Source organism: Myotis brandtii, unplaced genomic scaffold, assembly GCF_000412655.1.
Source record: "Myotis brandtii unplaced genomic scaffold, ASM41265v1 scaffold535, whole genome shotgun sequence".
In the NCBI taxonomy this organism is placed as follows: Eukaryota; Metazoa; Chordata; class Mammalia; order Chiroptera; family Vespertilionidae; genus Myotis; species Myotis brandtii.
The window spans coordinates 918,418-927,405 of NW_005369964.1; the positions used below are offsets into that span (position 1 = coordinate 918,418).

General features: G+C 56.8%; 1 protein-coding gene across 4 annotated transcripts in view; it reads left to right on the plus strand.

The window, feature by feature from the left end:
• Nucleotides 1-3,655: 3,655 nt before the first annotated feature.
• LOC102258756 overlaps nucleotides 3,656-8,988 on the plus strand; it is an 18,452-nt gene continuing 13,119 nt past the window's right edge. For 2 of the 4 annotated variants that reach the window (XM_005877841.2, XM_005877842.2), the window contains exons 1-2: nucleotides 3,656-4,143; nucleotides 4,627-4,766. The gene's annotated coding sequence lies outside the window, so the exon portion shown is untranslated. The remainder of the gene's footprint in view (nucleotides 4,144-4,626; nucleotides 4,767-8,988) is intronic. The other 2 variants (XM_014549109.1, XM_005877843.2) reach the window with 2 other exon arrangements.

Genomic DNA, 8,988 nt, shown 5'->3' on the forward strand with positions numbered 1-8,988 from the left:
CAGGGCTGTGCCTGGGGGTGGTGCCCTGCAGCTCTGGGCACTGCCAGCCCCTGGGCTCCTGGGATCAGAGCTGACTTTTCTGGTTGATGTTGGCCTCTTTTATGGCCCTTCTTGGCTGGCCGGCTGGCCCCTCTGGGCCTATAATTAGCAGCAACGCCCGGCCCTGGCCCTGGCGGGGGGATCAGGTGTCCGTTGGTCCACAGGTCCCAGAGCAGGACTGTTGGGGCCTAGAGATTATCTCCAGGCTACAGTGCCCAGTGGTCTGGTTTCTGACCCAGGAAGTCTCTTGCCTGTCGGACAAGGGTGTCTGTGTCCCCCTGGGAATCCTGTGTTTTTCTTTCTAAATCTGGTACGCCTTTGCAGGGCCTTTGAATGGTGCACGAATGTGTCTCCAGGTCATGGGGCGCTTCCAGCCACCCCTGACTAGAGAACACGGTGGGTCTGAAGACACTGGGCACCACACAGAGCTGGAGCGAGGTGCTGCTTTCTTCTCCTGTTGGGGCAGCGGGGGCTTCCTGGGGACAGGGACACAGCCTGAAGATGAGATGAGATTGACTGAGACATTGCCCCAGTTGCCGGGCATCAGCCCCTAAAATGTCCCCTGGGCCCTGCCCAGTTTGGCTCAGTGGATAGAGCATCAGCCTGCGGACTGAAGGGTCCCAGGTTCGAGTCCAGTCAAGGGCACATGCCCACATTGCGGGCTCGATCCCCAGCGGGGGGCGTGCAGGAGGCAGCCGATCAATGATTCTCTCTCATCATTGATGTTTCTCTCTCTCTCCCTCTCCCTTCCTCTTTGAAATCGATAAACATGTTTTTTTTTAAATAATAGTAATAATAATAAAATGCCCCCCAGGTCGTGGGCAGAGGCATCCCAGGCCCCTGCTCTCATGCAAAGGCCTGGCTATTGGCACTGATGTGGCAGGATTCTCAGCATCAACTTTGAGGTCCCATGAGGGGTGGACAACCAGGACCATGACGTTTGGAGAGAGGGCTTAGGAGGGGCCTGCAGCCTCCTGCGAGCTGTGAACAGGGTTTGGAGTCAGATTGAATTCCTGTCTGCCGCCTCCTAGCCACGTGACTCTGGGCCTCAGCTTCTTCATCCATAAAACAGGGACAGTCATTCCTCTAGGGAGGTCTACAGTGAGATTAACAGGAGCTGCTCATGGACACAGACACCAAGTAACAGGGTCAGGACTGCCCTCCTCAGAGGCCCGGCCTCTTGCCTTCAGAATTAGCAAGGATCTGCTGCTGTAACAAATCTCAAAGCAGCAATGGCTCAAACACAGTCATTTCTTTCTCTCTCTTGAAAATGCACACACAGCCAGTATTCTTCACTGGCCAGTGGCTCTCCCCACAGATGGTTCAAGGATCCAGGCTGCTTCTGTGGGCGGCTCTGCCATCTTATAATTGTGCAGCTTCCAAGGTCACCATGTCCATCTGCATTGTGGTGGGAGAGGAAACAGCATGGACGGGGCACACGGAGGAGTCCTGTCGGCCAGGCTTGGAGGCAGTAGACGTTCTGACTTCAGGCCGCGGAGGAGTGTCGCCCAGCTCTGCCTCAGGAAGCAGTGCCTCCTGCCTGGAAACAGCAGCACTCTGGAAGGTTCTGGAGGAGGCCCCAGGAGAAGGGAACTGCTGGGAGCCCCAAAGAAATGAAGCGCTGATTCTTGGTTCGGGTTCCTGGCCCAGGAGCAGACGCTGAGACAAGGATGGGGGTGCCCGCTGCGGGTGCCATCTTATAATTGTGCAGCTTCCAAGGTCACCATGTCCATCTGCATTGTGGTGGGAGAGGAAACAGCATGGACGGGGCACACGGAGGAGTCCTGTCGGCCAGGCTTGGAGGCCATAGACATTAGGCTCGTGTTGCCTGACTCGCCCTTGGTCACCTGGCCACTTCTGACTTCAGGCCGCGGAGGAGTGTCACCCAGCCCTGCCTCAGGAAGCAGAGCCTCCTGCCTGGAAACAGCAGCACTCTGGAAGGTTCTGGAGGAGGCCCCAGGAGAAGGGAACTGCTGGGAGCCCCAAAGAAATGAAGCGCTGATTCTTGGTTCGGGTTCCTGGCCCAGGAGCAGACGCTGAGACAAGGATGGGGGTGCCCGCTGCGGGTTGGGGAGACCCCACCATTCGTGGCAGAGGAGAAGGGCGGGGAGGCAGCAGAGGGAAGTCAGCTCACCAAGGGCGTTTCTCAGGCCAGCTACACGGGGGCAGCTGGAGCCTAAACCTCAGGGCCCTGGGAGCCAGGGCGTCACGGAGCCTCAGAGTCATCCTGTGAAAGGAGTGGGGAACTGGGTATTGTACCCCCATCTGTCGGTGGTTGAGGGCTGCTCCTGGGGGTGTTATTCCCTGGCCCTGTGGTCTCTCCTGTGGCAAAGGGAGCCTGGGCCGGACAAGCAGGTGCCGGCAGGTGGGAGCTGGAGGTGTGCCCCGAGTGGTCAGGGTCGGGGACCTAAGCGGGACTCACAGTGTCTGCTACACGCAACAAATGTGCAGGGACCTCAGTTCCCTCTCTCAGTTGGTCCCCTGAAGGGAAAGGGTAGGGGTCCACTCCCAGCCTGCAGCCCTGAAGCAGGGTCACAGGGCCTGGAGGCAGCTGCACGGCCAGGGGTGGGCACTGGCTCGGAGTCCGCGGACCTGAGCTCAGGTCTGGAGCTTCTTGACTAGAGACCTTGAGCAAGAAAGCCATCTCCTCTCCCAGGCCCGGTCTACTCTCTGCTCACTTAGCGACACTCCCTGGGGTGCCCACTAAATCCGTGGCCTGGCACCGCGCTGGGCCCTGAGGGCACAGCTGAGATAGGATCACTGCCCAGCCCTCCCGGGGCCCCCAGGGAGGGACACTTGGTGCCAGGGCTCCTTGGTGGGAAAACAGGAGGGGCGGGTTCTGAAAATCAGAGAGGACTCCCCCCGACCCCCAGCCTCAGGAGGCAAAGTCAGTTCCTTCGTCGCTGTATTTACTGAGCATCTCACCAGGCCCCGTGCTGGTGCAGGAGTCTCTACCCTGGAGACCCCCGGGTTCTTGTCTGTAAAGCGGGGATGCTCATTGGCCCCTGGAAGTTAAGACCAAGATCGCCTGACAATGTGCGGGTTCCGGTGCGACACGAAAATACAAGCTCCTTGTTCAAAAATTAGCGAAGTTTCAGGACAGTAACAGCAGAGCATGGAAACAGGACGGGGTGTGCCTGCTCCCCCAGGAGATCCCACTGCAAACAGATTTGGTGAACTGCCAAGTGCAGGGTCCACGTGAGAGGTGGGGGCTAGCCAAGGGAGGAGGGAGTCCAGATGGGCCCAGGGGTGAATGGCACCCACCAGGGAAGGCCAGGCCCCATGGAGAGGCACTCGGAGTCTTGACAGCTGTCGCAGACCTTGGGAGTCAGACAGGCTGTCCTCAAAAAGGGACAGCCAGTCCCCTGACCTTGGCCGAGGCCAGACACCCTGCTCCCAGGTCAGAGGGCTTGGCAGCCTCAGGCACAGACTGGAAGCACAGACTGTACGTACATGAGAATTGACTCATGATGACACCCAGTACAGGGCAGCCGGTCAAGGACACGGTCCCAGCTGCCCAGGCCCATGCCTCCCCCCACCCATGGCAAATGCTGCTCAGTGTGGGGTGCTGCCATGTAGCCAGGAGCTACGGGTGCCCCGGCACGCTCAGCTGGGCCCGAGGCTGGCCCTCCAAGGAAGCCCTTGGGATTTCATCTGGATGCAAACGTTCTCCTGGCTCTGGGATACTTGGACTTGGGACGGGTCGGGTCTGTCAGCGGGAGGCACCTGAATCTCTGAAAACACTGGGTTTCTACTGGGGGCCAATCTGAGGACTACAGCCCCAGAGCAGAGCTTCGCGCAACCTGGCAGCAGTGCTCAGCTTTGGGGAAGTGAGGGGCTTACAGAGGCGAAAGAGCGAGCAAAGGTACACGTGGTCCAGCAGAAGTTACCACAAGGGGGCATACCCTCCTTCCACGATTAACAGTTTTACATCAAATGGAAAAAATGTACAAGATAAGGTTGGGTCTGGTCTTGAACATCTTTGAGATGCATTTGATCTGGATGAGGGAAGCCCAGGCACCGTTTTCTGAAACCACTGACCTTTAGATGAGACGTTGTGGGTTGTACATACGTGAGCATCCCCCACGGCTGCCTGAGAAGGAGGTGAGATAGGCTCTCTCTTCTCCCCCAGTTACTGATTATTCAGAGGAGCCCACGTGCCCTTACCTTTCCTCAGGCCAAATGATGCCCTTGAAATGCACATTGACCTGCTCCTCATGCCAACTGGGCCCCTAGACCCCCACGATCCAGCTCCCAATTCTTAGCTCGTCTCGTAAGGTGCTTCCTGCCCCAGCCCAGGTGCTCCGTAGGTCAGGAATCGGGGAGGGCTCAGCTGGCTTCTCTTCTCAGGGTCTCCTGAGGCTGAAGCCAAGACCCACCTCTCATCCGGAACCTCCGGGAGCTTGTTCCGGTTGTTGGCGGAGGTCAGTTCCTGCAGCCGCAGGACGGAGGTCCCGTCTTCTTGCTGACTATTGGCCGGAGACCATTCTCGGAGATCTCTGGGGTCTTTGCCTCATGAGCCTCCACCGCAGCCTCCCTCACCTGAATCCCGCTCACACTCGAATCTCTGACTTGTTCTGCTACCAGCCAGAGAAGATGCTTTGCCTCCAGGGGTCCCGGGAGTAGATCAGACCACGTGGGAGGTCTCCGTGTCTCACCGTCCACGGATCGGAACCTTAATTACATCCGCAGAATCCCTTTTGCCCTGAGAGGTGGCATCCTCACAGGTATGATGCTACCCATAGTCACAGGCCCAGCCGGAGGCCTTGGGGCCGGGCTAGGAATTGGTCCACCCCTGACCCCCCTTCCTGGCTCTCAGGACACCACGCCCTCCTGGTTCTCTCCTTTCTCACTGCTGCTTCTGCTGGTCCTTGGCTGCATTCGCCCCCCAACCGCCAGCATTTTTTAAGAACATCAGGACTCCCTAAAGAAGTGATAATAAAGAGAGGGCTGGGTCCAGGCCACCCAGGGAGCTGGCAGAAGTCACCCCAGCTGGGAACTCTCAGCCGCTGCTCGGGCAGCTAATGTCCCAGGGGTTGGGGGCCCTGCCCACCAAGCTCAATGGATGAAGTTGTGGAGAGCAGCTACAGCGTTTGGACAGATTCAAGCCTCAGACTAATGAGAGGGCACGATCCTCTTGTGGCAAAGCCACGTGTAAATCCCAGCACAATTATAGCCAAAGGCTATCGTGGTAAGCTTGACCTTATGGTCCGAACCTGTGATCCCGCGTGGCTGAGTGATGTGGGCTTGATAGAGTTCAGGTGCATGTAACTGAGTAAGATTCGAAACCCACCAGAACATTGTAAACATTTACCACGCCCTTACTTTGCCTCGTGGAATCTGGCTATGAAATAAAGACTCGGCTTGCAGGCCGTGGCGCTGTCTCTCTAACCAGAGGGCAGAGTCCCACCCAGCCCCAGCTTTATTCTCTTGTCTGTCTTTTCTAATCCTTCACCCCCACCCCTCCCTCAGGCTCACCCATGGCTGTGCTGGCGCAGCACATGAAGTGACCACCAGGGTCAGGTAATTCCCCAGTAAATCCCAGCACAATTATAGCCAAAGGCTATCGTGGTAAGCTTGACCTTATGGTCCGAACCTGTGATCCCGCGTGGCTGAGTGATGTGGGCTTGATAGAGTTCAGGTGCATGTAACTGAGTAAGATTCGAAACCCACCAGAACATTGTAAACATTTACCACGCCCTTACTTTGCCTCGTGGAATCTGGCTATGAAATAAAGACTCGGCTTGCAGGCCGTGGCGCTGTCTCTCTAACCAGAGGGCAGAGTCCCACCCAGCCCCAGCTTTCTTCTCTTGTCTGTCTTTTCTAATCCTTCACCCCCTCCCCCTCAGGCTCACCCATGGCTGTGCTGGCGCAGCACATGAAGTGACCACCAGGGTCAGGTAATTCCCCAGGCAGTGGTCAGCAAACTGCGGCTCGGCAAACGGCGGCTCTCAAGCCACATGCGGCTCTTTGGCCCCTTGAGTGTGGCTCTTCCACAAAATACCGACTTCTGCGCATGGACCACAAAGTTTCAATCGCACTGTTCGTGCGCGCCCGCACGTGGTATTTTGTGGAAGAACCACACTGGGCACAAAGGTTGGGCCCGGGAGTGGACCGGCACCAGGCAGAATAATAGGAACTTTTTCAAGCACTTACGATGTGCCAGGTGCTAAGGGTATGTGTAAATATTAGCTAATTTAATTCATGACTATTTATGAGGCAGGTACTACTGTTAACCCCATTTCACAGAGCAAGAAACTGAGGCTCAGTGAGTGAGGGTAAGGGACTCGCCCCAGGCCAGACAGCTCATGATGGGAGGAGCTGCTGAGGGAGGTCCCCTGCCTTCAGTATCGCTGCCATGCTGGAATATGACTCTATCCATCTAGCATGAATAAGGAGGTATACCAGCAAGAGGCTCCGTGTGGGGAAGCCGTTGAACTAGGACTAAAAGAGGAACACTACAAGGAGACATATGTGGACTCAACATAAGGAAAGGCAGATGTCCCAGCTGTCAGAGTGGCCCAGGGGTGAGCAATGGCTGTCGTGGGAGGGAATGAGCTGCCTGTCGCTGAGTAGATGCAAGTTCTCTTTTTCTGAGGCCCTTAATAATAGACACTGTACTGAGCACTTACATATGTCATCTTTAGGTCCTTGATCACCTGGGCACTATTGTCCCCAGCTTACAGATGAGAAAACTGAGGCTCAAAGAGATTGACTTATTGGTGATTATGCAGATGGTGAATGGGGGAGCCATGACTCAAACCCAAAGCTCTGCCTGTGTCCATACGTCTGCTGAGGGCCTGCTGTGTGTCCAGCAGGGACGGACCGTTTAGTCCCAGGCCTCACCCTCATGGAGATCGCATCCCAGTAGGAGTGAGACAACCTGGAGGAATGAGTGCTGACATAGAATCGACCAGGACAGGTGAAACCAAGAGTCAGCTGGAGTCAGGGAGATCCGGGGTGGTCAGGGAGGCCACTCTGAGGTGGTGGCATCTGAGCTGAGACCTGGGGGGCGAGAAAGCTTGGAGAGCGTTATGAAGAAATGGGAGAACAATGCTCTGAGCAGAGGGAACCACAGGTGCAAAGGCCCTGAGGTGGGGCAGGGGAAGACCAGTGTGGGAGGAAAGGCCAAGGTGGGGGCCAGATCATTCAAGGCCTGGTCAGCCAGGGTTTGGCCTTCATTTGAAATTATTGGAGGATTTTACACCAGCAGTGCACTGCAGACAACTCATACCAGCCCCTAAAAACCACCTCTTAAATCTTTGCAAGCAGGTTAACTATTAGTAGCTTGAAATCAGCCACGGTGGGAGCATTTACACCATGGAAAATGGCATTTACACCATGGAAAATGGCATGTGCCACAAATCATGGCTCTGTGCTCTGGGCAGTAAGGTGGTTGGTTATTTTTCTGCATTGCACTGGCTTTAGGCAGGGAAATGGGGAGATTGGGCTGCACTTTAAGGAGAACTCTGGCTGCTGGGTGGAGAATGGCAAGCAGGAGGGGAGGGCATTGCCCTGGTGCATGCAGGAGAGATGGAGCTTTGGACCAGGGTGGGCCAGTGGATGGATTGGAGCGATTTTGGAAGCAGAACCAGCGGGCCTTGCTGAGGCTCTCCCTGGTGCAGAGCAGGGAGGAGGGTGTAGGAGCCAGGCTGGGGGTCTCACAGAAGGAGCAGCCACCGCACCGCATCCTGGGCGCTGGGACTTGCCTCCTCCTGCACCCAGGCTGGGAGGGGGCGGAAGGGACAGATCTCAGAGAGTCTATCTCCATGGAGGGTTGAGGGGACCTAAGCATTGTCTGGTCTTAGCAAACTCCCAGCAGAATAAAAGAGGAACACTACAAGGCCATGCTTACCTTCCCCGCACCCACTCAGCCCCTAGCCCCCAGGCTGCACACACTCCCCACCCTTCCCCAAGCCACCTTTGGCAGCCAACCCCAGCAACAGGGCTCCTGGTAAGCCATGCTTGCCTTCCCCGCACCCACTCAGCCCCCAGCCCCCAAACCACCTTTGGCAGCCAACCCCAGCAACAGGGCTCCTGGGCTTCAGCCCCTCCCGCTGTCAGAACACTCTCTCAGGAAAGGGTCCTTGCTAGCCGGTCACTGCCAGGGTGACCTTCTGGAGGGAGAGAGAAGGGAGGGCAGAGAACAGAACGAAGGCTGACTGAGTGCCTGCTGCTCACCTCAAAGAGGTGCGGTCATAGATGTTTCCCCTCATGCCCTGCCCCTAGGATAAGGCCTGCAAAGTTTACTCACCCCCTTCTAGACTGTCTTCTGCACACGCGCACTCATTAATTTTTTAAAATGAGGCGATGCTAAACGTTCCGTGTGGATCATCTCGTTTAATCCTGAGTGCTTTTTCCTTGCCTTTGTACTTTAGGGAACTGAGGCTCAGAGTGGTTGTGCACGTTCCCTAAGGTCACACAGCCGGCCGGCTTGCCTGGCTCCACAGACTCACTCTGCATCCTCAGCATCACTTACTGCTGGGGAAGGCTGGCCATGTCCTCGTGGGGGCATTTGGGGCTGCAGGGCAGTCGGGGTTGGAATTCTGGGCCGCGGGCCTGATCTGGCCCATCCTTCTGCTGTGCTGTGAGACTCAAGCTCTGGGGTCAAATTCCAGCCCCAGGAGTCCTTGTTAAGGCTTTAAAGGGGGTGGAGGGGGGATTCTACTGCCATGTGATTGGGGCTCTGCCCTTGAAGAGGGCTCCCAGCTCCCAGGGTTCCCAGCTGTCTGGAACGGATGGCCTTGCCTTGGGTCTCTCTCCCAAAGCCCAGGGGACAGAGCCAGGCTGGGTGGTCTGGGACCCGGGCCCCTCACTAGCTGTGTAACCTTGGCAGTTCCCGCCTCTCCCTCAGCCTTGGCCTTCTCTCTTCTGAAGTTCCTTTGAGCTCCAGTGTAAGCCCCCAATTCTTCCCCTGGACAGGGAGGGTGGGGTCTGCAGCTTGCTGGT